General features: G+C 37.1%; 1 protein-coding gene across 4 annotated transcripts in view; it reads right to left on the reverse strand.

Annotated features, from left to right (window-relative positions):
- The window catches only part of lrfn1 (leucine rich repeat and fibronectin type III domain containing 1), a 167,368-nt gene that overhangs the window by 5,673 nt on the left and 148,839 nt on the right, over nucleotides 1-12,856 (reverse strand). The gene's annotated exons all lie outside the window — the stretch shown is intronic.

The raw sequence follows: 12,856 nt of genomic DNA on the forward strand, positions 1-12,856 counted from the left end.
CAGAATGCTTTTTGCCACAAGGCTGCATCACCACTGAACCATAGCATTTCTTGAATGATCAGAGGAACATTTTCCTATATTAGGCAACACTATACCATGTACATTTCCACCATATGACAAGGCGTGTGTTTTTCTTGCTCTGAATTCCACATCAGGATGGAGAATTAAAGGTGGAAAATGGCACTTGTCGGCAACGCTCAAGGATTGTATGACCTTTTCATGCTCTTTGCTCGCCCTATGCTTCCGAGATGTACTGCAAAATTAGAAACCTGTCATGTAAATCACTGCAGAAAAAGGAAAAAGGTGAAGTGAAACAGGGCGGAAATACGGCTTGTTGAAGTCCTTCCTGAGGATGTTCTGATTCTCTGATTCTCATTTAGAAGTATTGATTTCAGTCTTGGAGAGAACACACCTATGGTGACATGAGTAACAAGTGATCCTTTGCTGCAATAACCAAAAAGAGACCCCAGTGTAACACAAACAGTGATGTGCTGATGCCACATTGTCACTGGGTTTACCCTCCTGATCTTGATGTCTAACCCCTTAAGCTTCACAGTTGATATGAGAGCCTGTTAGAGCCGATAACGTAAAGGAATGACAGCCGACTTTTCTATTCTAGGTGTTTAAAGAATGACATTTGGGTTGCTGTATCCAACTACCCCACAGGGTGACACTTTAATTCCCTTTTTTTTTTAGAGGTCCAGCATAATTATTTTAATTCCCTCAGGAGAAGCTGTCTGAGGATTTTAAACACAAATACTGTCTGTTTTTCACCATTTTTGATGTTTCATCCAATTTGTCATGACTAATTTAAGAGCCTTTTATCTATGTTCCACCATGTTGAGGTGCTGCTGACGTCCTTCACATCACTGATTTCCCCCCATTGTGCCTAAAGCAAAAGCATCTAATGCTCACAGTACAGATAACCCTAAATTAAAATGTAATTCAAAAAACGCCTGCAGTGAGATTCATGGAATATTTTAAATGTCACAGATGTAGAAATAAAGGACAAGCCAAACTCTATTCCTCTATATCTCGAGCTTTTCCTAATTCACCATGTTTGTACGAACACTGTGTTTACTTGTGTCCTAACTAAACAAACTTGCTCGGAAGAGAGTTATTATGCATTTTTAACATAGTGAGAAAGTATAAGTGCATTTCTGTCACTTTACATCAAACCTGCATAGCTATGAAATGCTTTCTTTTTCGCTCTCTTGCTCAGACACACACTCTCACACTGCTGTCTGGCTACTGTCTGTCAGACAACAGGGCACCTCGTTAACTATGAAATACCGCTGTCCAATCAGTCCTCTCATTAAAATCTTGCTTTCTATGATGTCCTCCTCTAAGGGAAATAGGACAGCTTGAAGCACAAGTTCAAACCAGTGGGGTGGTTTCTCATAGCTTGTTGATTGAATTTACTCAACACTGACTGTATATTTCTTCGACTTTATACTACATTTCAGTAAGCCATTAAACTGTGTTTTAGAAAAGCACTGGACCCACATCTTCACTATAGGTTTGTGTTTACCTCCCTCCTTGGTAGGACTCTGCAGGCTAAGCTGTAACCTCAATCTCTGAAATACAACCACCTTGAGTCTTTGAAATTGAAAAACATTTCTCGTCTGCAATTTATTCAACAAAGAGTGAACAAGCAAGATAAAAGAACAACATGTGACATAGTTAAACCATTTCCAAGGGCAGAAACACATACTAGGTGGTACACTGAGTGAGAAAATTCAACCCCCCCGGAGAGAATTTATTTATTTAGCGATGCTTCTTTATGGTTGGCAGCACAGTGTGCCTGCCTTGTCTAAATTAATTCCCCAAATCTTTCTTTTCTTAAAGATGCTGGGGAAGCTAAAACAATAAAGTAGGCCACAGCACTGCAGATGATACTTTCTATAAAACAGACTCATATATAAGTGGAGAGAAGGAAGGATAGGGAGAGATCATTTCAACACTGTTCAGATGTAATCTAATATTGATGCCCAAGTTTGTATAGTTTCAACATAATAGCGATCTTGCCTGATTGTGTTGGTTTTCAGATGGTAACTAGGCCACTAAGGTTTCTCAGAGGACCATCTGTGCCAGAGCTTTTCCTGCCACACCGTCGAGGATACTCTATTGATCTTTCAGCTTCTCAGGGAGGGGCGGGGGGACTTTGTTGCCAAGGCAACTCTGGTGTAGAATGTAGGTCTCTGAATTGCATTAAGACGCTGTTGAGCTGCCCGTAACACAAGGTCTCAGTATTAATGGCTGCTGAGAAGGTAAGAAGAGACAAGAACAGATGTATGAATGGCCGAGAAAATTAGAAGAAAAGGGCAGCGCCGCCTGACATTTCTATTTCTGTTTTATTGCTTAATATTAGCACCGGCCACCAAATCGATAACACAGGGTGGACTTTGGGTTTGTTTTTGTGTCAAGTCACGCAGAAGCACAGCCTTTCTCATATAGGATTCCTCTGATTGATTGTTTACATTTTTTATTTTTTGAAGATTATATTAATATTCTGATATATTCAGAAACTGAATATTCTGAAATAAAAATCACACATTAACATACACCCGGGCATTAATGCAATACTCACGGTGCACATACATACATTACATTTTATACATGCATATAATATAAATATGCAAATATTTAATAAATATATGGCTTTTACACGTTTACATAATCCTTCAGTTTAACAGCTACCAAAGCTGGTTTTACATTTTTAGTAACTTTCCAATTTATTTCTTAAACACCAATTAAATGTGATCCCTATTTACTTGAGATGAGCGTTATAATTCATTACAGCCTAATTCAAATGTGAAGATTTTGCACTCCCTAAGTCGCCCAAGAGTCTACCTGACATTTACCACTGTGCTCAACTTTGTTTAAATCTTGATACAGCCAACACCCTAAAATCATTTGAGCTTCCTTTGACATCTGTTGCCGTTACCTACAAAGGTTGAATTAAGCTTGAATAGAAATAAGAACATACAACAAAAATCTGCAGACATGAAAACAAACTGAGTATGACAATTGAGCAGCTAAAGATATGTAAATTGGTTCCAAATTTAACCAGTTAATTAAAATATGCACTGATAAAACAGCATGCCCTTTTAATTAGATCACAATTTCTTTAATAAGAACCTTTTTATTAATAATCAAGTAATTGCCTATTATATATTTTTATATTTAATTTCAAGCATATACCAATACCTACACAAGTTTTGCTTTATTCCTGTTTTCTTTAAATTAGCCTTTATGACACAGCTTTAAATGCAAATCAGAACTAAAAGGGACATTTGAAATCAACCCCTCCTCTATTTGAGTGGGTTTGAAAAACAAGCATGAATAAAAAAGACTCAATTCAAATTCTGAAAGATTATTTGAGATAGTATGCTGCTTTTTAACGGCGATGGCACTGAGAGGTGGAGGGTGGGAAGACTGATAACTACATAGTGAAGGTGATAGTTTACCAGAAGGTCAGACACCTGGAAAGAGGTAAAGAGTTTTTCATTCTAAAATGTTTGTTCAGTGTCTGGAATCTTTCGTCCTAGCTGAGATTTCACTTTATGGCCATTTGATCGGGATAAGAGGTTCTTCAGAGGCCATGCTATTGGCTTGTTGTCTTCTCTCCTATTGGTGAGAGTGACCTCCATTCGGTCGCTGTAAACCCATTTATCGATGACAGTGCATTTTGACGCTGAACTATAGTGTTATCAGGGGGTATGTGCAGATATATAGTTCTTGGTTTTGAAGCAGTTCGAGCCCTGTACCAGAGCGAGCTGACATTCTATGAATGGTATATCTTGAATAAAGCTTGTAAATTGTTCTACTAAGCATGAGGCAGTTTGACGATATTCCTCTTGCCTCTGACAATGCACCAACAAACTTAATGTTTTACTAAAGACTACTACGGATGAATTGAGAATTCAACTGCTCAAAATGTATCATCCACAGTGTCAATTTTAGTTAATTGCTTGACCAAAAATACCAGTTGTGTCAGCTCGTGTCGGACAAGTTTCTTAAATGTTAACTTCTTTTGTTTTTATACCATTGTAAATTGAATATGTTTGACGTTTTGGTCTGTCGTTTGGAGAAAGCAAGCTTTCAATACAGAATCAGAAAACTGGCTGGGTGAGCCTGCATTCTATTGTTGAATACCACCAGTAAATACTATAAAACAATACCCACATCATATTACACATAAAAGTACAGTTCTGTGCGATGCATGTAGCCTACATGCGAGCATATTACAACACAAAAACACAGGAGAAAACCTATCCTAGTATACATCAATGAATTAGCATACGGACAACCATGTCAACCAGAAATAGAAAGCAGAAATAGCCCAAGAGGAAAAAAACAAAGAGGAAAAGAATAAATTAACTTAGTTTTTCATACATACTGAAGAAAATATCAACACTTTAAAAAAAAAAAACTCTTATGGTTCACACGTTCACCATGAAGCTCTGTTAAAGAAGAGTAGTTACTGCAATTTCTAAAATAAAAAGCTGCTCACTTAAAAATGTCTAAAAGTATGAGCTTTGAGCATTTCATAAACAATGCAGTAAGAATCAAATGAGAGCTGAAAGATGCCGTCTCAAACAGCTCGTCCTATTTCTGACAGTGAAACACTTTCCTGCTGCTGCCTTCCTAACACCATCATCCGGTTAACAGATAAAGGAGGACAGACAGCTGCAAGGATGATGATGCATCTTCGCAATATCTGAGAGAGGCAAGAAATACATGAAAACAACAGCCCCTCTTTTATAAACTATAAACACCTACATATAGTGGGTGGTACTGAGTGGGTGGCACTGTTAGACATTTTAATTAGGGGACGCATGAATTCACCAGGATTGTCTTTATAATTAAATAAGCAGAAAATAGTTGGACTCTTATAAATTCAACAATTATTCAAGAAAACTTAGAATATCTGGTAAATCACAGAACTGTCACATGAGGCAAGCACACACTCACTCAAAAAGATCAAGTATACCAATCTTATAGTAGGTAATGATCATATTAACTACCCTACATTTGCCTAGATTTCTTTATGTAAGTTATGTCGAAGTAGACATGACACAAGAATTAATCACAGGTATGTTCTCCAAGCACTCCCATGTTATTTTCATTTGATGTGTGAGTGAGTTGTCATGAACGAGCAGATTATGTTCAAGGGGAACACAAGACATGATTTACCATACCTAAGTGATTAGTTGAACTTTAGAAGCGTAATTTGAATATAAATATGTGAAGATATTAGCTAATTTGTATCTGTAGCAGCAGTGATTGGGGTTTGATTATGAATTCAAATGAAAGAGAATGTAAGCAGGTAAAAGGTAACAATCAATCACCTAAGTGTTCAATCAACAAGTGGCCTGCATGAATATAGACACACAGTGCCACTGTAATCCTAATGTTCTCTATCTTGTTTAGGTAAGCTCTTACAATTAAAGTGTATGGAGCTGCAATAGTTGGTGCTTCTCAATTCTTGCACATTGAAAGTTTTAAATGGGATGTAATTGAGAAGACCGTCTTTGCATGCAGACATAATTATAATATGCAAATGCTGTTTACGCCATAGCCCTCTTGATGGGATTCGACCAGAAATCCTCGGGGCCGTGGAACCTCGGTTCAGGCATCCGCTGGTGAGACGGAGCTGACACTGTGAACCTGGGCTGTCAATAATTATGCCTGCATCCCAACAAGAGTCACACAAGGGCAGCTGGCAGTCCACTGCCTGCACCGTCTAATTGGCGTTTACGGTTTCCTGACAAAGACATGTCCAGAAAATATCCGCACAATGCACCAGCTCTGAGCAGATGTTTTTCTGAGGTAAAGACACACTCTGACTCACACGTATTCATATTCCATCACTGTTTTCAATGTCACATTCAAAATCTATTCAGCTTCAGCTTACTTATATTTCAATTTAAATCAGGGCTGTCATTAAAAATCAAGAACCACTGATTATGTTTTTGATAAATCAATATCTGTATGATTTATACAAATATTAAACTGATGACTAGGGAAACCAGGAATGTGTTATACTTTGAAGATTTACTAGAACTGCGTTGTCGTAGTTGCCTAGTGATGGAAATGATTACCACGCTATCGTTTAACTACCAGCATGAGTCCTTTTGTCATTGTTATCCCCCTGTGTGTTTTCTAACCACCTCCTGTCACCTCTACTCTATTTTCATAATGACAAAATTATAGAAAATTATGTTATTTTTATAAATATTACAATAATTTGGGTAAAAGGTTTAAAAGTAAATGTGCTTATTATACTAATTATCTCATTGGGGAGCTGTTCAAGGGATTTATTTGCGCTTGGATTGAAAAAATATTCTTTTAAAAAGTCAAAACAATGTCAAATGTTTATTAAACCCTAAAATGTTATATTCTAATTGCTTGTTTCTTCAGTTTTCTATCATATTTAACTAGAAAGACAACAAGTCCTCAGTTAAAATGTTTTTTATATTCTACATTATACTGAAACAAAAATTCGAACCATAAATCAAACATCACATAATTGCTGATTACTTTTCGGTTAATTGACTAATAATTTCATCCCTACTGTCATGTGAATACAGATTTTAACGGCCAGTGGAGGGTTTTTCTCGAAGCTATCATGTCCACGTTAGGATGCCAATATTACATCAAGTAGGCCATATTTCATGCTGAGGGAATATAAAATGGCAGCTTATAGCACATTCCTGTACAGTTTAATGATGGTAGTTAACACGCATGTACATTATTCCCACAAAGAAAGACTATTTAAGAGATTCTATAATAACTAATAAATCAATCAACCTATAACCTATAAACAACCTATAACATTTCAGAAAATTGTGAAAAATGGCCACCAAAACCCCAAAAAATCCAATTCAACATCACCAAAAATAATTTGTGCATGATTCAGACGATTGATTACCATTTGTTAAAAAAGGTCTTTACATTAGACAATATTCAGGGGTAAGCTTCACAAATAAATTATACTATACAATGCTCTCTTGATATGTCAGACCACTCAAATAATCACAGGGAAATGATCTTGATATACATGAATGGCATTCAATAGATTTTTACATGTGAAGTGATTGTTTTGTGCTTTTAAAGTCTCACACATTACATTTCTGCAAAGAATCCTGATTACTGCATTCTTCACTGAAATAGTCTCACTAATCACAAGCACCATATAATGCGTTATATGATTATTAAATATGGTGTTCACGAAGTCTTCATGCTCAAATTGCTTCAAAAACTGAGCCACAAAACCTCTGCAGTCCATCTGTTAACGTTCACAATGAATGCATATGACAATGCACTGCCCTCTGGCTATGGTCATTTTCTATTGTAGACTTTGGATAGAGCACTCTGCTGCAATTAAGAGAAAAATGAACTAAACCCTTGCATGTTTAATTATATCAGAGGTGGAGGAAGTATAAAGATATTTCACTTAAGTACAAGTATAAATGCCATATTATTTAGCAATACAAGTAAAAGTAACATGTTGGGATTCAGAATCTCACTACAAAAGTATTATTGGTACTTGAGGCAGAGGTGGGAGTAGTCCTACATGTGCAAGTCATGAGCAAGTCTCAAGTCTTGACCTACAAGTATCAAGCAAGTCCCAAGTCACTGTGGTGAGAGTCAAGCAAGTCAAGTCAAGTCATAAACAATTCTGATGAATAAGCCCAGTTTCCGCATTTAAATCAGTTAAAAGACAGTGGTTGTGAAAATGGATTCAACCGCCTATGATCTTCATTACATACACAGTTAATCATTTGAAATCTAATTTAGACCGATGACAATCATATTAGATTCATATTAACCCTAGAACTGCAGACAATATAGCTAGGACTAAATCAAAAAGTCTGTTCAAAAAGGCAGAATTCCAGGTAAGGAAATCATAGCCTATGGCATTTTCCATTACACATATTTAATTTAAATGTCTGTTGACACTAGAACCGCCAACAGCATCAGCACCTACATAGATATCATTTTCAAATCATTTAATTTGTTCCTCTTCATAATTTCCTTATAAACTAAGTAGGACAATTTAAAACTCAGTTAATTGGGTTAATTTAGAAATTGCTTCAGTTTATCATCATAACAGATCAAAAAGTTCAGATTCATTTTACAATAAATCAAGGAATGATGCACTTCTACAAACAAAAACAACATAATTAAAACATTTAAACAAACTACTAAAAGTAGATGAACTACATTATTCAAAAGTTTACAGTAACTTCTGATAATAACACAGGGGAAATAAATGAGGCATCTATTTTCCTCTCTCTCTCTCTCCCTCTCCTGACAACACATCCTCACTCCCAGGTCGGCCTATGTTGACGTTATGTCAAGTCCTGTGTCGGCTTTTTCCAACGCAAGGGGGGGCCTTAGCGTCCATTTTCAACGCAAGAGGGGGGCCCTTAGCGTCCATTTTCAGCTTTCCGGGATGTCCATATGCTTCTATGGACGCTCATGGAAGCACCGCACGGCATTCGTTTGTGTCGGCTGCCCTTAAAGGCAATGTGAGCGTCCATTCTCATTGGATAACACCCAGAAGTAAGTATTCCCCTTACTGTCGATTGATTTTACAGTGATATCTGCACTACTCATCGACTAAAAAACACCAGATTATCCTTGTTAATTACACAACATTGATTGGTTTAAATTGTGTGCAATGCTTTTGTATTTTTCCCCTTCGATTCGGAGAAACAAATATTTTTTCGGAGTAAAGGATGGCAGAAGACACTACACTACCCAGAATCCCCAGCTATCGTTTGGACTACACCATGTGCTCTGTTTGACGTCACGTGATCTTCAACATTTCTCCCTGCAGAAAAAAAAAACATGGCCGAACTTCGTTTTATTCTCGGTGGAAAATAACTATTTTAAAATTAGTTTGGCCATTAAAATGCGTTTTGATGTAATTTGATGCGAGAAATATGAGTTGTTATTTCAGATTATGTGTGCAGTGGATGTACATGATCTTTAGTTTGCTAGTTATTACGAAGATTACTTCAGGAAATTGCGTCCATAACGTTTTCATTGTTACCAAGGTGGTTGCTAGGGACGCTGCTATCGATATTATTTCTGTTATGTTGTGTAACTGTTTAATGGTGTAATCTTTATTGCTACCCCCTTCCCCGTCAATGTATAGTGTTGGTCCACAGCGCAAACGTATTAGTTTAACAAAATCCGCATCTAAAGATACGTTATTTTCCCCTGTGCAATTCCAGTCTCACATCTCACAGCACATCGTCATTAACAAATACCGGAAACAGACCGAAACATTTTTTAAAAATAAAATACTTTATTCCGAGTGTGCTTGCTTTTCTCTTTGAAAGTCATCACATACCGGCATTGTAATACACGGTTCGGCTGCATTAAATATTACATATCTGCCGTAGTTCTGTATTTATAGAGCCCTGATGAGAAGACTTCTAGACAAACATGAGGAACTGAAAACGTGACGTGGATCATAAATATATCAGCCATTAAACAACATCTTACATTTCTTTTCACACAATACGTCTCCTTGCAGTATCAACACTAATTCGGCTGACTTTTATATTTGATCCAATTGGTAGATAGGCTGTATTTACACCATAAAGGTGCACAGCTGATATAAAGGGACACCTAGTGGTTAAAGCATGTTATTGAATTTCATTATTTGTATTATTAGATATTAATAGGATCCATATAAAGTATATTAATTACTCGTTATTCTCTACTAATAGTTAATTAAAGACTGTATATAATGACTATTTTGCACATCCCTTTCAAGATTTCAAGATTTTCTAAGGTTTATTGACATATCATATAGGCCTACACAACTATGGTGTAGTTATGCATTGAATGAAAAACTTGGGTCGCAGGTTCCTCAATAGTGCATTACAAGACATCTATCAATATTTGTGCATACCTCCAGCAATGTTAACTATGTTGAAGCAATTATTTTAACTGATATTATACATAATGTATTATACTCTTATAAGATGTATGTAGATATTTCATCTCCGGGGGGGGGGGGGGGGGGGGCGGAAGCGGTGGTCCCGTTCAAATCCAGTTTTGAACAGTCTGCCGTTCGAGGCTCGGCGTAACCCTCGGAGCACACTCTCAAATCACAGAGCTTGAGGACTATCACGGGGTTTGTCAAACAGAGCACATGGTGTAGTCCAAACGATAGCTGGGGATTCTGGGTAGTGTAGTGTCTTCTGCCATCCTTTACTCCGAAAACATATTTGTTTCTCCGAATCGAAGGGGAAAAATACAAAAGCATTGCACACAATTTAAACCAATCAATGTTGTGTAATTAACAAGGATAATCTAGTGTTTTTTAGTCGATGAGTAGTGCAGATAACACTGTAAAATCAATCGACAGTAAGGGGAATACTTACTTCCGGGTGTACAATTCTCCGTTATCCAATGAGAATGGACGCTCACATTGCCTTTAAGGGCAGCCGACACAAACGAATGCCGTGCTTCCATGAACGTCCATAGAAGCATATGGACATCCCGGAAAGCTGAAAATGGACGCTAAGGCCCCCCCCCCTTGCGTTGGAAAAAGCCGACACAGGACTTGACATAACGTCAACATAGGCCGACCTGGGAGTGAGGATGTGTTGCTCCTGACAGCCCGTCAGTATCAGGGTTAGTCAAAAATGAATCCCTTGGCGGTTCTAGTGTTAATTTACCGTTTTGTCTTCTCTTTGCAATGCTTAATCGATTTGAAACCAAGTCTAACGTAGCTTAAACTTAACGTTAGCTTTCTAGCTAACACAACACATGCATGCAGCTTTCTCTGTGTTTTTTTTTGTAGTGACGAATGCAGTTGGATGTTGTGGTGGTCGTGTCACTGATGTTTATGCTGCAGACCTTGCATACCGCTGTTCTCTTCTTATTACCGTCATACAAAAATAATCCTTGAATCCAAACTTCACTATTTTTGGAGTAAAGCTAGCCGTTGCCATGTTAACTGAGACTCCTGCCTTCTAGTGGGTTGCCAGGTTTGCGCGCATGACGCTATAATCACGTTTTTCGAAAAAACTAAATGTAATATCTCACTACAAAAACAAACGCAAATATTTAATTTTAAACAGTCAAGTCCTTTCAAGTCATCTATCTCAAGCTTAAGTCAAGTCTCAAGTCATGAATACCAAGTCAAAGTCAAGTCAAGTCTTTTATCAATGTCAAGCAAGTCTCAAGTAAAAAAATATGCCGACTCGAGTGAGTCCCCACCTCTGACTTGAGGTATAAAAGTAAAATGGCTTTTACTTGTTACTAATAACTACAGCTGCAAAATAAACGTAGTGAAATAAAAGTAAAATCTCTCTATAATGATAATAATAATAATAATAGTGAAGTGAACACACCAACACATATTTTCTTAAAAGTAAAAACTCAACATCTGTTACTTTAAAGTTTAAAGTAACAATGAGTGATTGCAAGGGCTCAGCATAACTTTTTCTTTTTCATTTAGTTTCAGGAGGTAGCATGTCCTAAACTCAGAAATATCCCAATAAATAACAGTGTGGTTGTTACTCCTTTCTCCATGTAGCAGTTTCACTGACACCTTCCAAGAGATTTCTAGAACAGTCGACATATTGTCAAAAAAAACGACAACAAAAAAACCAGGAGCAAACAATATGAGGCCAAGCGGTGATTCTTAATGACACCCAGCTTAAGGGTTTTCTATTTCTAGTCTTTTTTATTTTTAAATCCAGTGGAAATACTTGATGGTATACAAACATCGTAGCAGCATGATTTTCTCTGTTACATGTAGTTCCTACACGGTGATGTTTTTTTCTCATTGCTCGTTCTTTACTTTTATCATTTCATCTTGCGACTGATTGTTTTACTTTATAAGCGTCGAGCAGTTCCTTGCCCTGCTCGCTCTGTGCAGACAAGCTCAATAGACCCTCTGAATTGGTGCTTTGCGGTGCCACTTTGTACGTCAGTGACGCTGAGGAATCAACACTTGGTTTCCAATCCTCCTCCCATGACTCCTATACTGCATTCATCCTGCTCTGTATTTATCCTTGCAAGGTATTATGCATGCCTGTTATGTGTTTCACAGCCAAAGCAGAGTCTAGTAAAGAGCCGATTTATAGAAGAGAAAAAATATATATAAAATGGTTGGACTTAAGTACACTGTATCCATTCAGCCAATCCTGCACTGAGCATTCATTACTATTAACAGTTTGATGTAATGAAACAAACAATGGTGACCATCCAGTAAACACACAATGGAATTACAAATAATGAATTCCTTCAAACCAAAATAGTAAAAAAACAAGTTATTCAATCACAAAAACCCACGACAGAGCCAAATTGTGTTTTGTCATTAAAGATAAATGTACTGAAATGTACAGTACCTAGACTGAAATATTGAATAGACTACAGGATGGTTTTCAATACAATTTTGTTCAAACATGTATTGTCCTCAGAGGATGAACTGTATGGACTATTGACATTCCCTGACTTTCCTCTAGCTCCACCATAAAGTTAACATTTGGGGGAAACATTTGCATGAATAAATGCTTGTTCAGAGATTTGTGTTTTCTAGTCAGTGTATCCCCATGGCTTGGTTGATTCCCAGTCTTTTCTTCTTGGGCCACCATGAGGTTCACATTTGTAAACTATTAGATGATTGTTTTTTTACGTTTGGTTCAGGCATCTATGTAGGATGAACACCTGGAAAATGAAGGACATTTTGCACCTTTTCAACTGCAGCTAACATGCTCAACTAAGATCATGACCATAGTAAATATTATACTAGATACATGTCATTTATTTGTTAACATTATTTAGCATGTAACATAATCATTGTTAGCATTTTAGC

Source organism: Gymnodraco acuticeps, unplaced genomic scaffold (assembly GCF_902827175.1).
Source record: "Gymnodraco acuticeps unplaced genomic scaffold, fGymAcu1.1, whole genome shotgun sequence".
Taxonomy (NCBI): domain Eukaryota; kingdom Metazoa; phylum Chordata; class Actinopteri; order Perciformes; family Bathydraconidae; genus Gymnodraco; species Gymnodraco acuticeps.